The following is a 22,802-nucleotide window of genomic DNA, read 5'->3' as shown; positions in this document are numbered from 1 at the left end:
AAAAAGGCCCTAGATTGATGGTTTTTGTGCGATGATCGAGAAAGGTGACCAACCAATCGAGAGCTATCCCCTGCAAACTGGCCTCTCTCAGTCGAAATATCAGTTTCTGATGAGAGACCGTGTCGAAAGCTGCTGTTAGATACAACAAAACCAACATCACTCCTTTGTTATCATCCACGGCCATTTTGATATAATCCTTGACCAGAATGAGAGTTGTCTTGGTGGAGTAGTTGGATCTAAATCCCGACTGTGAAGGATCAAGGATGCCGTTGGCCTCAAGATAGTCCATTAATTGAGTATTAACATAGCTCTCCGCCAATTTGCCCATAAGCGGAAGGAGCGAAATGGGACGGTAATTGGAGAGCACTTTGGCCGGTACCTGATCTTTCTTCTTGATAGGTAGTACTTGGGAGACTTTCCAATCTAAAGGCACACTGTCTTCACTCAGCGATGAATTCAAGATCTCAGCAATTGGGACGGCCAGAAGAGGGGCGAGGAGAGCTAATTTGTGGGCGGGCATTATATCCAAAGGTCGATACGGATTTCGCCTTTTTTAGCATAGCTTCCACTTTAGAGACCTCACTATCCTTAAAGTGTGTCAAACCTTCACCTGAGCCTACTAGCGGCGCTAAATCGGATTTAGTAAGTGGCACTTGGCAGACATTTTTAGGGAATTGTTGATAAATCCGGTTGATTTTATCGTCGAAGTGTACGGCAATATTGTCACACAGTCCCTGAGAGGGGGCGACCAGCTGTGCGCATGCTGTTGGCTTGGTAAAGGAATTCAAATTAAAAAAAAAATCCTTTTCCAAATTTCCTGCCTGATTGAGTTTAGTTATAACATGATCTTTACGTGCCATGATCAGTAGCTCCATGGCATCTGTTGTTCTTCTGGTGTGGCTGTGGCCTGGGCTCCCTTTTTATGGTGCAGGTTGTCGTCCGACTTAACACCAGGTGAGAGCAGGTGTTAAATCCCTGCTGCTAACGCGCCTTATCGCCTGTTTTGGCATCTTATAGCCGATCTGGCTGGTAGTTGAGAATATTGCGAAGTGGTGTTATCGTGGCTTTTTGCACAGGAACACCTACTCTGCATCTCATTAGCGTTAGTTGCCGGTGTCATCCGTGGCGATGTTTTTTGCGGCTGATATCGCAGGAAAACTGGCTATATCGGCTGTTAGCACCAGCTTGTGAATGGGGCAATAAATCTATCGCCACTTTGGCTGCGATAAAGTGCCGTTAACTCGGCGATAAGCCCTTGAGAATATGCCCCTCAGTTTTTAAAATATTAAAATAAGGTTATTACAAGCTTAATCCCATAAAATTAGGATATGTTAAACATATATGTGAGTGTCTTATGTTATTTCATGTGTTGTTGTAAAACTATATGATGGTAGGTGGGTTACATTTACTCTTTTGAATATATTCCCATGTAAATTAAGTTAAATGTATATATTTAGATGAATCATGTTTATTATTTCAACACTATTCTCACAAAAATGTTGGAAATTTTACATATTTGATGAAGTAAACGGAGAATGTGGATATAAAGCATGGGGGTGCTTGGAGGAGCGAATGTCAGACTTACTATTTTGATTCCAATACCACACACATTGATGAAAGTGTATGCATTTATAGAGGATTGGGGTTACATTTACTATACTAATTCCAGTCCAAGAAACATGCGGAAAGTTCATATATTTGGGGGAGGGTTACATTTACTATTCTTTGAGAAATGAAACAATAATGAATGATTAAAAATAAAATACAGATTTCAATTCAATTAAAACAGTTCCCAATACAGAAATAGTCCACACAATCCTTTAAAATTAATATATAATAAAAAATATCATTGTAAAAAATCACTACCTAACTATATAAATCTCAATAACATATCCGAAAAATCAGAAAAATATAAGATTTTGAAAAAATATTCAAAAACATACACATTTTAGAAAACAATATTGAAAACTTCAATATTATTGTTTAAAAATATTGGGGCATATTATGAAGACAGTCGATAAAATTATCGCCGCTTTAGCGGCAGAAACTGCCGCTAAAACTGCGATAATGGGCTTGAATTCCAATTGAAGCTCAGGTTAGATGTCCTTCACATCTAACCTGGGCTTCAATTGGAATTCCACAGAGCATATTATCAAGCCCATTATCGCCGTTTTAGCGGCAGTTTCTGCTGCTAAAGCGGCGATAATTTTATCGCCTGTCTTGATAATATGCCCCATAGTTTTGGAACATCGGATTTTCATTAAAGACAAGTAAATGAATTTTATGAGTGCTATGCCAGTGAGCTGAGTTTCCCTATACTAATTAGGAAAGCACACAGATCGGCATAATACTTTGTAGGAAAGAGAGATTTGCCAAAAGTTGTAAAATTTAATTCCGCAAAAACTACTATTGCAGTATTTTTAACTTGAAATTCTCTTTAAAAGTGACATCGTTTGCAATGTTTGCACAGCCAATGATATATTGTAAAAAAAAACATCATTGAAGTTAGATGAAAATCTTGGACAATTTGCAGACCACCTACTAAGCAGGTAGAAATGCAATAACCAGGTTGGATTCGATAATTGTAAAGCTCTGGTGTCAAGCCAAAAGCACTGAGAGAAAAAGCTGAGACCTTGGCCATATTGGACCTAGTACCTATTTTTGGGATCAAAGAGTTTGCACTCAATTTAAGGTGCTCCAGTTCACCTGCAAACTTCAGTTAAATGCTGCAACATGCAGTAAAAACTAAGGGGCATATTATCAAGCACGGCGTTAAAATTATCGCCGCTTTAGCGGAAGAAAACTGCCGCTAAAGCGGCGATAATGGGCTTGATAATATGCCCGTGAGAATTCCAATAGAAGCCCATGTTCACACCAGAACATGGGCTTCTATGGGAATTCTCAAGGGCATATTATCCAGCCCATTATCGCCGCTTTAGCGGCAGTTTTCTGTCGCTAAAGCGGCGATAATTTTAATGCCGTTTCTTGATAATATGCCCCTAATTTCTGCAGATGTGGTTTGAAATCAGTCTCGTTTGGCTTGCTTTTAGGGTGAGTCTCAGTTTGAAATATGGTTTAAAGTTGGGGTTAGGGCAGATTTCCCATTACCAATCAAAAGTGACCCTATCTACGTGGGAAAACTGTGCAGGGGAACCTTGTCCACAGGATGTGTATTAACCCCACACAAAAGGTTCTAGTCAACCTTTAGATTTCATATTTTAGCTCAATGTAGACTCAGCTTTGGTTGTCTGCCAGGGCACATGTGATCAGTAAATAATACATATAGGGGCACATGCATCAACAATGCCATTCGCGATTCCTTATTAGCGAAAAATAAGGAATCGCTAATCGCTAATAAGGAATAGCAAAAGGCTATGCATGTAGGAATCGCTATTCAAATAGCGATTCCTTAACTTTCCTTAATTGCTACTAGCAAATTGCGAGTAGCAATTAAGGAATGCCATCCCAATCATTCCTATGGGCCTCCAGGCCCATAGGAATGAATTGGAGATTGCATGAGCAAATAGCGAGTACCAGTAGGTTCTCGCAAATTGCTCATGCAATTTCAAGGGAGCAAGGGTGTCAAAATGACACCCTATTGCACCCCTGAAATTGATATGTGCACATATGTTGCACACACACATGCTCTAAGGGCATGTGTGTGCGCAACATGAAACTTTGAAAAATGCACAAAAGTGCATTTTTCAAACTTTTAGCAAATTACCATGCAGTTCATCTTCATGGTAATTTGCTCCCCCTATTAGCGAATTCGCTAATTTTTTAACTTTCATGCATTGCATTTAAGGAATCCCAAATTGAGATTCCTTAAATTAAGGAATCTCAATTTGGGATTCCTTAAATGCTATCGCTATTTAAGGAATCGCTATTTAAGGATTCCTTAAATAGCGATTTTTGCTTTTGGGTTGATGCATTGGGATTGGGTATTTTTAACTCAATACCGGGAGCTATTAGCGAATCGGTATTTTACCGACTGGATTTTGGCTTGATGCATGAGGCTGATAGAGAGGAGTTCATGGTTTGTCCTATTTATCCATTAATTTGTTTCTGTCTTCTGCCTTCGGTCATTATTTGAAGAAACTGTAATTCACATTTTTGATACGCCTGGATGATTATTTCATCTTTGCGCAGCTGTGCTTCTACTACTTTGTTGTCCATGTGTTTTATGTGCTCATGATAAGTGAACTGTGAGTGTATCTATCTATGTAGGTTCTGTGCAAAGAGTCAAGCATATTTCAACGGTTTGGATTGTGAACCCTCAGTCTGTTCTACTGCTTCTGGCTCAACTGTTTATCTCTGCTGTGCTGCTGAGTGTGTCTAATACAGAAAAATGGACTGAAAATGCAAGGAATCTCATAAAGTTTTTATAATTAGGATCAAAGAGTATTGACAGAAAAAATAAAAATACAAGTAAGTTCATGATATTTATAGTGTTCTTTGATTTCTAAACAACGTACCAGGTGCGTTCTTCAATAATACATTTCAGATACAATTTGCACATATTCCAAAGTGTTCTTTAAAAACATAGGGGCCGAGTACGATGGCGGACTGACTGGAGTCCGTCTGCCATCATGGTGGGGACCGGGACCGTCCGCAATACATGCAGCTTACCCGCACACCAAATTAGGATGCAACCGCCACCATGGCGGACGCATTTTGCACTTTAACATTGCAGCGGGTGCTGCTGACTGCAGCACCAGCTGCGATGTTCAAAATGGATGTTGTGCATTTCACTGCACTACGTGGCAGGCACCACACGGTACCCCCAGTACACAAACACTACTCCCAGAAACAAGGTGGGCCCACAACGGGCCCCCAAAACCAATCTCCGCCAGCCTTTCAATGGCAGTTTACTCGCCACAGAAAAGCTGGCTGAAGACAGCATCCTAATTTGGCGGATGGTGCCTGCTAGGCACCGCCACCATTTTATGGATGCAGACAACTCCGCCAGGCAATCGGAACGATCCCCTGTGGTGGTTCCGTTGCAGACGGTCTTTGCGTCCCCCATGGTCGCAGTCTGGATCCCCCCGTCATCGTAATGTGGCAGGGGGAAATTCGCGATCCGATGGCGGAAGGAACGCCACCGCATGGCTGGTGGTGGCGGTCCTTCCGCCATCATAATGGTCCCCATAATCTGGAGGAGAGGCTGCCTAATTGCCCGAGCCCCTGACTTTGGAACTAGGGAAGGAAGTCCGAGTCTTGGCGTTGACTCAATATCAAAATGACATAATGTTCCTGTGAAAATCTGACCTTGTGTTAGGTAATCTGGTGCTCATCATGTACACGGCCTTGGACTAAGTTTGTGCTACATAAAACTGCCAAAAATTTTAAACAAAAACACAATGTAATAAATAAGAATGTATTTCAATCAACTGCCATATATTAAACGGATAAATCCATTTTAAAAAGCTTGTGCAGAAACTTAACTGATGCCAGTTTTACTCTGTGTCACTGATTGCCAAGCATCCCCTTATGGTAGTACCTCCAGTGGTATCTAAATGTAGCTGCTGGGCCCCTGATTCCCTCCCTCCTGTAGTTAGTAATCTCGCCACTGCATCAATATGTTGTGACTTGCACCCTGTGGGCCATGCTCGGCTCAGAGGTAATAAAGAAAGGTTCCATCGCCGCTCGTGGCCAGTGCACGTACTACGACACAAGTGTGCTGTGTCATTGTTATTTTGTGTAGGCCCCACTACTGTCCCCAACCAGTGAAGTGTGTTGCACCTTTACACTGACGCTGCAGTCTGTACTGTTGGCGGTGATCTTGGGAGGAGGTCAGGAGAGTCCTGAGCTGCGGGGCAGGCCCCGTGGAGAGCTGCAATATCGCATCTGCTGTCGGAGGTGAAGGCGGCATTGACGCAACTCTCGGGCAATGAATCAGCTGCAGGTTGGTGTGGCCTTCAGTCGAACCGTGAGGGACACAGCAGGGTCCTCTCCATGCCTGGTGCCTGAATGAGGAGAGGCCGCCTGCTCTCTCAGTGAGCTGCTGATGACTGCGGGGAAAAGAAGCTCTGCCCCCGCGTGGCTGGTGGTGTCATCTCAAGTCAATTTACTGGTGCAAGTTGAGTGCAAGGTCTTGTGAGCATGTGGGCATGTTACTGTTGGAGGAGACCACAGAACATTGAACCTCCGTCTCCCATTGCTACCTAGAATCCCCTAAGTGGGTGAAATGGTGAAAGAGCATTACATTTGAGGTGAGTGGTATTCCAGGGGGCCAGAGGTGGCAACATTGATAAACTCCGAAAGGCAAAATCCCATACCTTGGCTGGGAGAGGTGTCTGCCCAAGATAGTGAGGGCCATTACAAAAATCGGGTAACCCATGGTTAAGGGACCTGGGTATAATCGTGATACCAAAAACAATGGTCCTTGACCAATTACTAATACATGTGAGCCAATTACTTCACTTGGTTAAATAATTTTATGATCCTGAGCTCAAGAACCAAAAAACTGTTTTAAAGGAAGGAGCTCACAATATTCAATATACAATTCTATCCAACGAAGAACAACATCCAACCTTTTGTGAATTATTATACATACGTTTTTTATTTTGTCATTTGGAAAAAAAATTAATATAGCAGTATAAGGTTGCTCCAAAGGGAACGTGCGTCAAAGAAGAGTGATTAAAGGGTGAATGAGTGAAACAAGGAATGGAAACACAGTAGTAGAAACATTCATTTGATTTACAACAATGGGGATCGGTTATAATTCACCGTCCAATGAACCTGGTCACATTTATCAATCACAGAAACGTATTCTTGTATTTCAAAAAGACCCAACAGGTGGTCTAGCACGAAGGACTGTATGTGTGTCCCAGGTAGTGAGGAATAAGCGTCGACGTTTCGACCCGTCTTGAAGGCCTTAGGAAATTTAAACCTTGGCCGTGCGGATCTTCATCAGGACCAGAGAGGGGCAACCTGACTGGGTGATGATATTGATCAACCACCTAGAATATTTAAAAACAAGGGAGGGGTGAGGATGTTGTCCTAATTAAAAAACATTAAAACCAGGGTACGTCATAGTTCATCAAGTACCTGATCGGATTAAAGATTCAATTCAAAAGAGGTCACCAGACTTCCAATGGATGGAGGACTGCATCTCACAGGGTAGTTATTCCAAGCTGTTACGTGGTTTTATTCCATGCTGTTGGGAAAGATCAGTAATGAAAGAATTCTAAGTATGGGCGGTGTAACCTACACGCGATTATACTATAAACAGAGGATACCACGTACACCATGGGTGTAGTGTCACACAATGTATGTGCTTAATTAATCAAAAAACACACACACTTAATTTAGACTAGAGTCGCTAAATAGCGGCGTGACATAAGAAAATTACTCAATAGTGAGCAGAGGAGCATTTGGTCTCATCAAGCATTAGTGTGTAATCTAATTCGATTAATTCAGGCTAACAGGTGATAATAACGTTACTTAGAAATTAAAAATTAAAAACCCATTTGGTCGGCGGAAGAACCATCTTACCGCATCAGACGCTAGTATTGGTTCGGATCTTGTCACTAATTAATGGCGTCGAGTCGTATTATTCACTCGAAACTGAAATAAATTGGAACGAATTGGTTTCAGAGTAAGCCTGGGAATTAAATAGTGCATTACCGGGGCTGGGGGTAGAAGAAATCTTACCAGGAAGCACAGTGTATGTGCTAGCTCACGGAGCGTCCGTCTCAGTAGAAGCTCCCGCTCAATGTGAGCTCGACCGCGTCTACGTGCAATTACCGGGGCAACCGTCTACGTGTTAATGACGGTTACCGGGGTGTAGACAGCGTTGAAAGACTGCCAGAAATTCGTGGAGGTAACGGGAATTGTTACAACCTGATGCTAGGTTGTCCCAAAAGTGGGGACCAATAATTGAACATGTTTAAACAAAATGACAGAAGAATTTTTACAAGGAATTGTTATAATCATGACATGCTTAGTGTGAAAACCTTCCCACTCATACGTTTAGACAATCCATGTATTGGATGACAATTACTTAGACAAACCATGTGATCATATACAAGGACATTTAACACATATGCATACAAACAAACATATATTTGTAAACAATTGATTTGGCAAGGCCATGTTGCCATATGCATCAACATAAAGTACAACAACAATTGTACACTACAATTACACAAGAGCAGTCTAAGTGTGTGGAGACTGAGCACTAGGCTAGCTTTTGGTGTGCAGGACCATATAACCACAGACTACTAAGACAGTGAGGATTACTAAGGGTTACCAAGAGTGAATTGCAGGCTTAATCAACAGGTCATGGTGGAAACTTGTTTGTTAATTTCCTCAAGTTCGTTAAGACCTCTAGTTACAGTGTCTAGAGAATGGATTCATCTGCACTCACGCTTGTTCAGTATGTCAGAGAAGTTGCCTCCTCGAGGATTAGGTTTTACCTTTTCCAGTACCCACCACCTCAGACTATCTGCTTTGTGTTCGAACCTGGCGAAATGTTCCACCAAAGGGGCACCGGGTGTATTGCAACGGATGCGACTGCAATGTTGCAGTATCCGGCACTTCACTTTTTGGATGGTTTGGCCCACATATAAAAGATCACATGGGCAGGTAATCACATAAATGACCCCAGATGTATTACAGTTACTGTGTTCCTTGAGTGTGTGGGTTTAGTTGTTATGTATGAATTCATTAATCGTTCTGGTCAAAGCACATGCTTTACATGAACCACATTTGTGGTGTCCCATGATAGGGGTACCCCATAGAGTGGTCTGTCCTGGCATCTGGTTGGTAGGTAGTAGGGATTTAATCAGGTGGTCTCCAATGTTTTTGCCTTTTCTGAAGGCGTGTAGCGGGGTAGGTATACTGCCTAGTTCATCCGCTACTAAGTGCCAGTGCTGGTTAATGGCCTTTTTGATGACATTGCTCTTGGTGTTAAACGTGGTCACGCACACCAGCCTTTCCTCATTCTTCTTTTCTTTAGATTTGGGAGTTAACAAGAATTCCCTATGATTATGCCAGGCCCGCTTCCGTGCTTTCTTCAGAAGCCTGATTGGGTAACCACGATCTATCAGTCTAGACAGTAGACCCGCTGATTCATCAAAAAAGTCTTCCTTTTTTGAACAGTTCCTCCGAATCCGCAGAAACTGTCCGAAGGGTAAATTGTCCCTTAGATTCCGGGGATGATGGCTTGAGTAACGCAATAGTGTGTTTCTTTCACTAATTTTCCTGAATAGTGTGGTGTATAATTTACCCGATTCTGAGTCAGATTTAATGGTGATATCAAGGAAATCAATGCTTTCTCTGCTATAGTTCATGGTGAATTGTATGTCTGTTGAGCAAGTGTTCAACCAGAGATGGAATTTTTTGAGATTCTCTTCTTCGCCTCGCCAGATAAATACAACATCGTCGATATATCGACGCCATAATTCTATGCAATTACTGTATGGATTTAGTTGATTGAGGACATACTGATGTTCAAATTCACTCATGTAAATGATCGCCAAATTTGGAGCAAAGCTGGCCCCCATTGCCACGCCTTTCGTTTGTACAAAAAATTGGCCCAAAAAGGTAAAATAATTTTGAGTCATTGCAATTTTTAGTAAGGCCACAATGAATTCCGTGGGGACTAGATGTGGTGCAGGTCTAGCATTGAGTACTGTTTCAATACACTGTAGGGCTGCCAATTGTGGAATGTTTGTGTAAAGGGTAGTTATGTCCATAGTCACTAGTAGATAGACATTCAGATCATAAGGGTATTCGTCCATCAGTTGTATAGTTTGCATGGTATCCCTTAAGTAGGTTGAAGTGTGTTCCGCAATAGGTTTTAGAAACACATCAATATACTTACATAATGGTTCTAAAACTGAACCACAGCCAGACACAATGGGTCTCCCCGGGGGATTTTGCATCCGTTTATGTATTTTGGGGAGGGTATAGATTGTGGGTATTCTGGGGTGTTTATTGTTTAGATAATCATGCTCCAACTTATTTACATATCCGTTTTCCAGGGCAATTTTAGTCAGGCTACTTATAGCCTTACTTATATCCTGTGTGGGATCTTGACGTAATTTAACATAATTACCTTCAACAGTCAACTGGGAGATAATTTCTCTCTTATAATCCTCTGTGTTCTGTATAACAATAGCGCCACCCTTGTCAGCGGGTTTGATCACGATATTAGGATTACTTTTTAGTGTATCCAGGGCTGTGCGTTCTTGCTTACTTATGTTGTATGGGACATATTGTCTTTTAGATAGTATATTGTCCACATCTTTCATTACAACTTGCTCATACGTCAAAAGTCTGTGTGGCATGAGAGATGCCGGGGGATTAAACTTAGAGGGTGGTCGTAATCCACTGGCCGAAAAGGTAGGGTTGCTTGGTGTTTTTAGGAAGTGGTATTTTAAACGCAGCTTCCGAAAGAATTGGTACAGTTCGACTTTCAGGTTAAAATTGTTTGGCATATTGGTCGGGACAAAGGACAAACCCTTTTCAAGGATTCCTTGTTCATTAGAAGTCAGTATATGGTCCGACAGATTAATAACAGGGTTGTCAATTTTATGGATTACCATCTGTAATGCTGTCGTAGTGTTTGGATCTCGCCATGTGTTTCCTGTTGGAAGTGTGCCTGTCTCCTTGTTTGACCCCTCCCTTGGTTCCATGTCTGTGATCTGTTCCCCCTGGGTCTCCCCCAGGGGCGTCCACGGCCTCGTTGGCCCCACCATGGTTCCTCTGGTAAAAAAGGGGGCTGTTGGATAGACTGGTTAGGGCTGGTCGTGGAGGATCCTCCACTAGGTCCTGGGCGTTCAGTGTCACTTCCTGAGCTGCTGCCCAAGGAGGAGCCAGAGAAGGTGGTGTATCTTCTGAAGCCGCTCCTGCCTCTACTCGAAAAGGTGCCCTGCTGTTCCCTTATATAATAGCCTTCCTGTGTATAAGGGTAGGTGATCTTTTTATCATAAAACTTGATATCCCTTGCACTTTGTCCAGTTTAGTTGCCTGTGTGTATGTGTCAAATTCCTGGATAGTGCGCTCCAGTCTTTCTAACGCTTCTTTAGCATTAACTAGAGCCCTGTCCTCAATAATTTCTTTTTTTAATTCAGTAATTTCCTTAGTTAGGCGTTGTACCTCTTCTACTGCTGTTTCTATCCCTAGCACCATCCAATGCCTTGAGCAGTTATTGGACACAAAACTGAAATTCTCTTTAAATTTGGGATTGTCAAGAAAGAATGCTGGTTCATTTCTTACTTGGAGTCCCACAGGGATTACATTAGATTGAAGGTATTTTGCCAGCGTATGTCCATGTAACCTAGTCCTAATCAGTTTCTTCTCAAGACGTTCTAGTCTAGATACTTTTTCATTAAGTGTTAGATCAATACCTGTACTGGCAGCGCCTTAAAAAGGTATTGCCTCCTTGTAATTGTAATAATTTATCGATATATTCTTCACTATATGACAATGTCTCCCTTTCCGACATAGTCCAATTATTCAAGATTGAATTTAGACACTTATTGTGTAATGTGTAAATAGTATAGGCAATACAGTAATAGCCAAATTTAGACAAATTGAACAAAAAACATTAAACAATTAAACAATTAAACCCTCGCAGGACTTGCCTGCACAAAGGTAGCCATTACAAAAATGGGGTAACCCATGGTTAAGGGACCTGGGTATAATCGTGATACCAAAAACAATGGTCCTTGACCAATTACTAATACATGTGAGCCAATTACTTCACTTGGTTAAATAATTTTATGATCCTGAGCTCAAGAACCAAAAAACTGTTTTAAAGGAAGGAGCTCACAATATTCAATATACAATTCTATCCAACGAAGAACAACATCCAACCTTTTGTGAATTATTATACATACGTTTTTTATTTTGTCATTTGGAAAAAAAATTAATATAGCAGTATAAGGTTGCTCCAAAGGGAACGTGCGTCAAAGAAGAGTGATTAAAGGGTGAATGAGTGAAACAAGGAATGGAAACACAGTAGTAGAAACATTCATTTGATTTACAACAATGGGGATCGGTTATAATTCACCATCCAATGAACCTGGTCACATTTATCAATCACAGAAACGTATTCTTGTATTTCAAAAAGACCCAACAGGTGGTCTAGCACGAAGGACTGTATGTGTGTCCCAGGTAGTGAGGAATAAGCGTCGACGTTTCGACCCGTCTTGAAGGCCTTAGGAAATTTAAACCTTGGCCGTGCGGATCTTCATCAGGACCAGAGAGGGGCAACCTGACTGGGTGATGATATTGATCAACCACCTAGAATATTTAAAAACAAGGGAGGGGTGAGGATGTTGTCCTAATTAAAAAACATTAAAACCAGGGTACGTCATAGTTCATCAAGTACCTGATCGGATTAAAGATTCAATTCAAAAGAGATCACCAGACTTCCAATGGATGGAGGACTGCATCTCACAGGGTAGTTATTCCAAGCTGTTACGGGGTTTTATTCCATGCTGTTGGGAAAGATCAGTAATGAAAGAATTCTAAGTATGGGCGGTGTAACCTACACGCGATTATACTATAAACAGAGGATACCACGTACACCATGGGTGTAGTGTCACACAATGTATGTGCTTAATTAATCAAAAAACACACACACTTAATTTAGACTAGAGTCGCTAAATAGCGACGTGACATAAGAAAATTACTCAATAGTGAGCAGAGGAGCATTTGGTCTCATCAAGCATTAGTGTGTAATCTAATTCGATTAATTCAGGCTAACAGGTGATAATAACGTTACTTAGAAATTAAAAATTAAAAACCCATTTGGTCGGCGGAAGAACCATCTTACCGCATCAGACGCTAGTATTGGTTTGGATCTTGTCACTAATTAATGGCGTCGAGTCGTATTATTCACTCGAAACTGAAATAAATTGGAACGAATTGGTTTCAGAGTAAGCCTGGGAATTAAATAGTGCATTACCGGGGCTGGGGGTAGAAGAAATCTTACCAGGAAGCACAGTGTATGTGCTAGCTCACGAAGCGTCCGTCTCAGTAGAAGCTCCCGCTCAATGTGAGCTCGACCGCGTCTACGTGCAATTACCGGGGCAACCGTCTACGTGTTAATGACGGTTACCGGGGTGTAGACAGCGTTGAAAGACTGCCAGAAATTCGTGGAGGTAACGGGAATTGTTACAACCTGATGCTAGGTTGTCCCAAAAGTGGGGACCAATAATTGAACATGTTTAAACAAAATGACAGAAGAATTTTTACAAGGAATTGTTATAATCATGACATGCTTAGTGTGAAAACCTTCCCACTCATACGTTTAGACAATCCATGTATTGGATGACAATTACTTAGACAAACCATGTGATCATATACAAGGACATTTAACACATATGCATACAAACAAACATATATTTGTAAACAATTGATTTGGCAAGGCCATGTTGCCATATGCATCAACATAAAGTACAACAACAATTGTACACTACAATTACACAAGAGCAGTCTAAGTGTGTGGAGACTGAGCACTAGGCTAGCTTTTGGTGTGCAGGACCATATAACCACAGCAACCAAACACCAAGCAACCCTACCTTTTCGGCCAGTGGATTACGACCACCCTCTAAGTTTAATCCCCCGGCATCTCTCATGCCACACAGACTTTTGACGTATGAGCAAGTTGTAATGAAAGATGTGGACAATATACTATCTAAAAGACAATATGTCCCATACAACATAAGTAAACAAGAACACACAGCCCTGGATACACTAAAAAGTAATCCTAATATCGTGATCAAACCCGCTGACAAGGGTGGCGCTATTGTTATACAGAACACAGAGGATTATAAGAGAGAGATTATCTCCCAGTTGACTGTTGAAGGTAATTATGTTAAATTACGTCAAGATCCCACACAGGATATAAGTAAGGCTATAATTAGCCTGACTAAAATTGCCCTGGAAAACGGATATGTAAATAAGTTGGAGCATGATTATCTAAACAATAAACACCCCAGAATACCCACAATCTATACCCTCCCCAAAATACATAAACGGATGCAAAATCCCCCGGGGAGACCAATTGTGTCTGGCTGTGGTTCAGTTTTAGAACCATTATGTAAGTATATTGACGTGTTTCTAAAACCTATTGCAGAACACACTTCAACCTACTTAAGGGATACCATGCAAACTATACAACTGATGGACGAATACCCTTATGATCCGAATGTCTATCTACTAGTGACTATGGACATAACTACCCTTTACACAAACATTCCACAATTGGCAGCCCTACAGTGTATTGAAACAGTACTCAATGCTAGACCTGCACCACATCTAGTCCCCACGGAATTCATTGTGGCCTTACTAAAAATTGCAATGACTCAAAATTATTTTACCTTTTTGGGCCAATTTTTTGTACAAACGAAAGGCGTGGCGATGGGGGCCAGCTTTGCTCCAAATTTGGCGATCATTTACATGAGTGAATTTGAACATCAGTATGTCCTCAATCAACTAAATCCATACAGTAATTGCATAGAATTATGGCGTCGATATATCGAAGATGTTGTATTTATCTGGCGAGGCGAAGAAGAGAATCTCAAAAAATTCCATCTCTGGTTGAACACTTGCTCAACAGACATACAATTCACCATGAACTATAGCAGAGAAAGCATTGATTTCCTTGATATCACCATTAAATCTGACTCAGAATCGGGTAAATTATACACCACACTATTCAGGAAAATTAGTGAAAGAAACACACTATTGCGTTACTCAAGCCATCATCCCCGGAATCTAAGGGACAATTTACCCTTCGGACAGTTTCTGCGGATTCGGAGGAACTGTTCAAAAAAGGAAGACTTTTTTGATGAATCAGCGGGTCTACTGTCTAGACTGATAGATCGTGGTTACCCAATCAGGCTTCTGAAGAAAGCACGGAAGCGGGCCTGGCATAATCATAGGGAATTCTTGTTAACTCCCAAATCTAAAGAAAAGAAGAATGAGGAAAGGCTGGTGTGCGTGACCACGTTTAACACCAAGAGCAATGTCATCAAAAAGGCCATTAACCAGCACTGGCACTTAGTAGCGGATGAACTAGGCAGTATACCTACCCCGCTACACGCCTTTAGAAAAGGCAAAAACATTAGAGACCACCTGATTAAATCCCTACTACCTACCAACCAGATGCCAGGACAGACCACTCTATGGGGTACCCCTATCATGGGACACCAAAAATGTGGTTCATGTAAAGCATGTGCTTTGACCAGAACGATTAATGAATTCATACATAACAACCAAACCCACACACTCAAGGAACACAGTAACTGTAATACATCTGGGGTCATTTATGTGATTACCTGCCTATGTGATCTTTTATATGTGGGCCAAACCATCCAAAAAGTGAAGTGAAGTGCCGGATACTGCAACATTGCAGTCGCATCCGTTGCAATACACCCGGTGCCCCTTTGGTGGAACATTTCGCCAGGTTCGAACACAAAGCAGATAGTCTGAGGTGGTGGGTACTGGAAAAGGTAAAACCTAATCCTCGAGGAGGCAACTTCTCTGACATACTGAACAAGCGTGAGTGCAGATGGATCCATTCTCTAGACACTGTAACTAGAGGTCTTAACGAACTTGAGGAAATTAACAAACAAGTTTCCACCATGACCTGTTGATTAAGCCTGCAATTCACTCTTGGTAACCCTTAGTAATCCTCACTGACTTAGTAGTCTGTGGTTATATGGTCCTGCACACCAAAAGCTAGCCTAGTGCTCAGTCTCCACACACTTAGACTGCTCTTGTGTAATTGTAGTGTACAATTGTTGTTGTACTTTATGTTGATGCATATGGCAACATGGCCTTGCCAAATCAATTGTTTACAAATATATGTTTGTTTGTATGCATATGTGTTAAATGTCCTTGTATATGATCACATGGTTTGTCTAAGTAATTGTCATCCAATACATGGATTGTCTAAACGTATAAGTGGGAAGGTTTTCACACTAAGCATGTCATGATTATAACAATTCCTTGTAAAAATTCTTCTGTCATTTTGTTTAAACATGTTCAATTATTGGTCCCCACTTTTGGGACAACCTAGCATCAGGTTGTAACAATTCCCGTTACCTCCACGAATTTCTGGCAGTCTTTCAACGCTGTCTACACCCCGGTAACCGTCATTAACACGTAGACGGTTGCCCCGGTAATTGCACGTAGACGCGGTCGAGCTCACATTGAGCGGGAGCTTCTACTGAGACGGACGCTCCGTGAGCTAGCACATACACTGTGCTTCCTGGTAAGATTTCTTCTACCCCCAGCCCCGGTAATGCACTATTTAATTCCCAGGCTTACTCTGAAACCAATTCGTTCCAATTTATTTCAGTTTCGAGTGAATAATACGACTCGACGCCATTAATTAGTGACAAGATCCGAACCAATACTAGCGTCTGATGCGGTAAGATGGTTCTTCCGCCGACCAAATGGGTTTTTAATTTTTAATTTCTAAGTAACGTTATTATCACCTGTTAGCCTGAATTAATCGAATTAGATTACACACTAACGCTTGATGAGACCAAATGCTCCTCTGCTCACTATTGAGTAATTTTCTTATGTCAAGCCGCTATTTAGCGACTCTAGTCTAAATTAAGTGTGTGTGTTTTTTGATTAATTAAGCACATACATTGTGTGACACTACACCCATGGTGTACGTGGTATCCTCTGTTTATAGTATAATCGCGTGTAGGTTACACCGCCCATACTTAGAATTCTTTCATTACTGATCTTTCCCAACAGCATGGAATAAAACCCAGTAACAGCTTGGAATAACTACCCTGTGAGATGCAGTCCTCCATCCATTGGAAGTCTGGTGACCTCTTTTGAATTGAATCTTTAATCCGATCAGGTACTTGATGAACTATGACGTACCCTGGTTTTAATGTTTTTTAATTAGGACAACATCCTCACCCCTCCCTTGTTTTTAAATATTCTAGGTGGTTGATCAATATCATCACCCAGTCAGGCTGCCCCTCTCTGGTCCTGATGAAGATCCGCACGGCCAAGGTTTAAATTTCCTAAGGCCTTCAAGACGGGTCGAAACGTCGACGCTTATTCCTCACTACCTGGGACACACATACAGTCCTTCGTGCTAGACCACCTGTTGGGTCTTTTTGAAATACAAGAATACGTTTCTGTGATTGATAAATGTGACCAGGTTCATTGGACGGTGAATTATAACCGATCCCCATTGTTGTAAATCAAATGAATGTTTCTACTACTGTGTTTCCATTCCTTGTTTCACTCATTCACCCTTTAATCACTCTTCTTTGACGCACGTTCCCTTTGGAGCAACCTTATACTGCTATATTAAAAATGTTTCCAAATGACAAAATAAAAAACGTATGTATAATAATTCACAAAAGGTTGGATGTTGTTCTTCGTTGGATAGAATTGTATATTGAATATTGTGAGCTCCTTGCTTTAAAACAGTTTTTTGGTTCTTGAGCTCAGGACCATAAAATTATTTAACCAAGTGAAGTAATTGGCTCACATGTATTAGTAATTGGTCAAGGACCATTGTTTTTGGTATCAAGATAGTGAGGGGGCAGAGCCTACACCTGAATGCTGCTCACACTCTGCACTTGCGGCACTACCGCCTTTTAGCCAGCTGGCAGACCCTGCCACGCAGCACCCTGCTGAAGTATATGGATTGGGTGGCTGGAACATTATTTTGCGTGCCACCCGCAAAACAGACGGCGCTGTTGAGGGATCGAAAATGTTGCACATGGGTGGGGATGAACTGTATGAACTATTTCAAGACCTACAGAATACTCGGGTCGATGATGTTTTAAACATGGCAGTAAAGGGGCTGAATGGTCATTTAAACCCTCAATTAAACCCTGATTATGAATATTGCAAGTTGAGGTAAGCTTGTCAACAGGAAGGTGAATCATTTGACATGTTTTTTGTGTGATTGCGCCAGTTGGCTAGCACATGATCTGGGATAGGCAAGCAAGTTAAAATAAGAGTGTCGCCGCGCCAACCTGAGAAAGCTGATTCTGAGGCAGCCTGGAGTCTCGTTTGATGACATCCTCATATTGTGACGATCTCATGAGTTGGAGAATGCAAGGGCCGGCAAAATGGAGTCCACACTAGCCCGAGCCATGGCGTCTCCATATACTTCAGGACTGGTGAGAGTCAGGGAGGAATGCGTCAAAGCTATAATGAGATGGCCTGGTAAAGACTGGGGGGACCAGTGTCCATCAAGGGGAGAAATCCTGCTTGAACTGTGGGCTCACCAGACATCCTCCCAGAGGCTAGTTGGTAAAAGTGAAACCATGTCCGAAGTGTGGGAGATAAAACCAATATGCGAAGATCTGTCCAAGTGCAACCCGACCAGCCGGTGATGGTGTGAAAACTAAGACAAATGGCAGAGTAAAACTCATATTGGAAGAAGCGGGGGAGGCGGACCGACACAGGTGGTGTGTCAGCAGATGCAGCTGTTAGAAGAGGACGATGAAGATGAAGAGGAAGTGTTCACCATCTCAACAACCAAACCAACAACCAAAAGAGGAGGTCACCGCTTATGTGCCACGAAGATATCAGCGGATTACCAATAACAGCCCTCATTAATACAGCGGCGTCATTTAACATCCTCAAAGCTGAACAATACATTGAATTAGAACCACGCCAGATTACGTCAAAGATCTTTGGCTAATGAGATTTACAAAATCCAAGATCTCCATGGTGAGTTTCAAACTGCTAAAACCGATATATTAGCAGCATTTAACGAATTTTATCAACAGCTATACCATCAAGCCGATATAGTGTCTGGCTCTGAGATTAAACATTTTCTTGATCAGATCAATATTTCTAGAATGCCATCAGATTTTTATGAATGTCTCAGCACCTCAATTACTTGGGAAGAGATTGAATCAGCTATTAATGGTCTCGCGGTTGGAAAAGCCATGGGCCCAGATTCTATTCCTCTAGAATTCTATCTTAAATTTAAAGGAATCTTAAAGCCGGAGTTGATTAAGATTTTCTGCTCGGCTTTTACAGGCAACCCACCGGACTCTTGGTCCCATGCCACTATCGTAATCTTTAAGAAAAAAGGTAAAAACAGTGAAGAACTAGGTTCGTATTGGCCCATTTCTCTTATTTCTACCGACAGTAAGATCTATTCTAAAATCCTCGCTAATAGACTTAATCCCTTAATGTCGACCCTTGTTTCTCCTAGACAACATGGTTTTATCTCGAAAAGAGATACCACCGACCATGTTAAAAAGATAATAGCCATATTGGACTGGGCCCAGATTTTTGAATCACCAGCTGCGGTGGCCCTGTTGGACGCTGAAAAAGCGTTCGACAGGGTCTCCTGGGAGTTCTTATGGTCTGTTATGCTCTGGATGGGTTTTCCCAATGTATTTATCAATGCTGTAAAATCTTTATATACTCATCCTAAAGCTGTCATTAGAATTACTAATTCTCTATCTAAGGGTTTTATAATAACAAGGGGGACCAGACAAGGTTGTCCTTGTTCGCCTCTTTTGTTTGCTTTATACCTCGAACCATACCTCTGCAATCTTTCTTCCGCCCTGGATATCATGCCTGTCCAAATAAATGCTAATTTATTTAAAGTCTTTGCATACGCAGATGACGTAGCTGTTACCACTACAGATATAAGACGTGCTCTACCTAAAATTATTTCTCTTGCAGGAGAATTTGGCTCTTTATCGGGCTACAAGTTAAATGTTGCCAAAACTCAACTAATCCATTCTGACTCTGGTCGTCCTAATGAACTAGTATTTGATGCTCAGGTCCAGTATTTAGGGATTATTATCTCTCCCAGGGTCGACGAGATCGTACGATTGAACATTGAGCCTGTCCTGAACTCTTCTAATAAAACTCTAGAGAGATTAAATAATCTACATTTCTCCCTGTACGGCCGAGTCAATATAATCAAAATGCTCATTTTTCCTAAGTTTTTATACTTATTTCGAACAATCCCTCTTCTGTTTCCTGCTCTTTATTTTACGAAAATTGATAGGATGATTTCTAGATTTCTGTGGGGGTACTGTCGCTCTCGTCGAGCGCTTAAGTGGTGTTATCTACCTAGGCTAAAAGGAGGCTGGGGAGTCCCGAACTTCCGGCTGTATTATTGGCTTATTTCTATAAGATCTATGGGTATACTTATTTTTTCAGATATTACCACTGAGAATTTCCTCTATCCATCTGTTTACGAACTGTTATTAGGTGAAATGGCCCCTCAATGTTTAGTTAAAATTATTGAACCCAGTTATTATAAGAAAACCAAATTTAAGATTATTATAGCATGTGCTGCAATTTGGCGACAATTTAAGGGGAAATTTCTTGGTTTGGGCTCATTCAGCTATTATTCTCCTCTGCTTAATAATCCTGCGTTACCATCTGTGTTTCACGATCAAATTATAAGAGTTTGGTCTTCATTAGGTTTACAGATTCTTGGTGATCTATATCAAGACTCTCAATTTTCCTCATTCACTGCCCTGCAGAATCAATTTGGCCTACCACAACATCATTTCTTTAAATATCTTCAGATTCGGAGCTTTTTAACATCAAAAGGTCTTCTTATGCACTCTTGTATGAACGCTAATAAAACTCTGGAGGCCATAAGGAAAACAAAGATAGTTGGCCCAGTCTATCAAATGGCAATTAATTTAATTGAAGACGATCTTTCTTTAGTTGAGAACAGGTGGCTAAGGAAGTTAGATTTATCAAATATCGATATGGTAAGATCAATTGAAATATCTATGAAAGTACTTTTCAACGGATCTCTTCAAAGCCAACATTATATGTCTATTTTTGACCTTTATTACTCCCCTGCTAAGATAGCTAAATGGAAGGTTGGGGGAGTTTCAAGATGTAATCGTTGTGCGGAGGAGGATGCGGACTCTATTCATATGTTTTTTAAATGTACCAAACTGTCTCGCTTTATTATTGATATTGAATATTTTATCAATCATATTTTAGGTATTGTCGTCAAATTATCCCCCGAATTGGTAATTTTTGGTATTCAAACTGACCATCTGGGATAAGGTCTAGGGCTGAAGAAGCATTTCTTTTTATTTGTATGTCTGTATTTCGATTCTGCATCACTTCCCGCTGGATTGATAATGAACCCCCAACTTTTTATCAGTGGCAATGCAAATTATTGTATATCTATCATATTGAAATAGCTATGTATAAACTAAAGGGGATAAGGAAAAAAATGCTAGGCTTAAAAATTTGGAACCCAATCACTAACTGGATTTGATGTATTATGTTTTTTTTTTGCTGTCTTATATTGCTTAAGCTTCACTGATTGTTGAAATAAAATCAATAAAAAAAAATTAAAAAAAAGAATTAGAACCACGCGCAAGACTCATGATCATGCAGGAAAAGATATACACATACAGGGGTAGGACACCCATTCCCCTGCAAGGTGTGATAGAGGTCGAGGTCAAGCATGGAAAGGTGACCTCACAGGCAAGATTCCATATCACGCAAGAGAGTTCGGGCACCCTGTTTGGCTGTCACACAGTGGAGGACTTAGGTCTTGTCCTGTTGCCAAACAAGTCCACCTATCGCATGCAGAGGAAATAATGGCAGAACTTTCAGAGCCATTTGAAGGATTGTGGTTTTTGAAAAATGTGAAAGTGAAACTACACATTGACTGGACTGTTAAGCCGGTAGTTCTGCACCACTGTCGGGTCCCTTTTCATCTTCATCCACTAGAGGAGGCAGAGCTAGAGAACCTGGAATAAGCAGGCATGATAGAAAAAGTGTCTGGTCCTACCCCTTGTTTATCATCTTTGGTAATTGTCCCAGAACCCAAACAGCTGGGGGCAAAAAGAATACGTGTAGACATGAGACTGCCAAATAAGGCGATACGAAGATAAAGATACCTCACCCCAACAATCGACGAAATAGTGGCAGACATAAATGGAGCAAAATGGTTCTTCAAAGTGGATCTCAACTCAGGATCCCACCAGTTGATTCTAGAGGAGTCAAGTCGATACATAGCAACCATTTCGACACATGTGGGGTTGAGACAATTCAAGAGTCTCAACTTTGGAATGTCCTCTGCAGCGGAGGTGTTCCAGGATGCCATAAGGGAAGCCCTCTTGGGGTTAGTGAGCATCATCAATGTCAGCAATGACGTTTTGATTTTCTTGCACACATTGGCAGAGTTGAGGGCAACCATGCAGTGGCTAGTGGAGCAAGGACTGACAATGCACAAAAGCAAATGCTCATTTAACACCAACAAAGTGGAATTCTTGAACTATAGGTTTTCCAAAGAAGGTCTCCAAGTGGACCCGTTGAGCGTCGAGGCCATTAGAGCAGCTGCTGTTCCCCAGAATCAGACTGAGATGCGCAGTTTTCTGGGGATGGGCACTATTGTGGGAGATTCATACCACAGCGAGCATTTCAGAGCCATTGAGGGCACTCAAAAAGAAGGACACTCCCTGGGAGTGGTCGTGCGCAGCCTCGCAGGCGTTCTAGGAAGTCAAGAGAGTGCTATTGCAAGGAGCTGCAATGGTGTATTTCAGCCCCGGAAGTTATACTAAACTCATTGTGGACTCCAGCTCCATGAGGCTTTGGGCAGTCCTACAGCAGCTGAATACATGTGGAGAATGGGTACCCAGCCGATCTCTAACTGAAGTGGAAACCAGCTATGCCCAAATTTAAAGGGAGGCCTTAGCTATCTGTTGGGCATGTCAGCATTTTCATTTTTACCTGTGTGGTCACAAGTTTAAGGTCATCACGGATCACAAACCATTGGTAACTTTGTTTGGAGGAATGGCACAAAAGGGACCCCCTCGGATAGAGTGCTGGACGGTCCA

Source organism: Triturus cristatus, chromosome 6 (genome assembly GCF_964204655.1).
Source record: "Triturus cristatus chromosome 6, aTriCri1.1, whole genome shotgun sequence".
NCBI classification, from domain to species: Eukaryota; Metazoa; Chordata; class Amphibia; order Caudata; family Salamandridae; genus Triturus; species Triturus cristatus.
Note: the sequence above shows the minus strand (reverse complement) of the source record.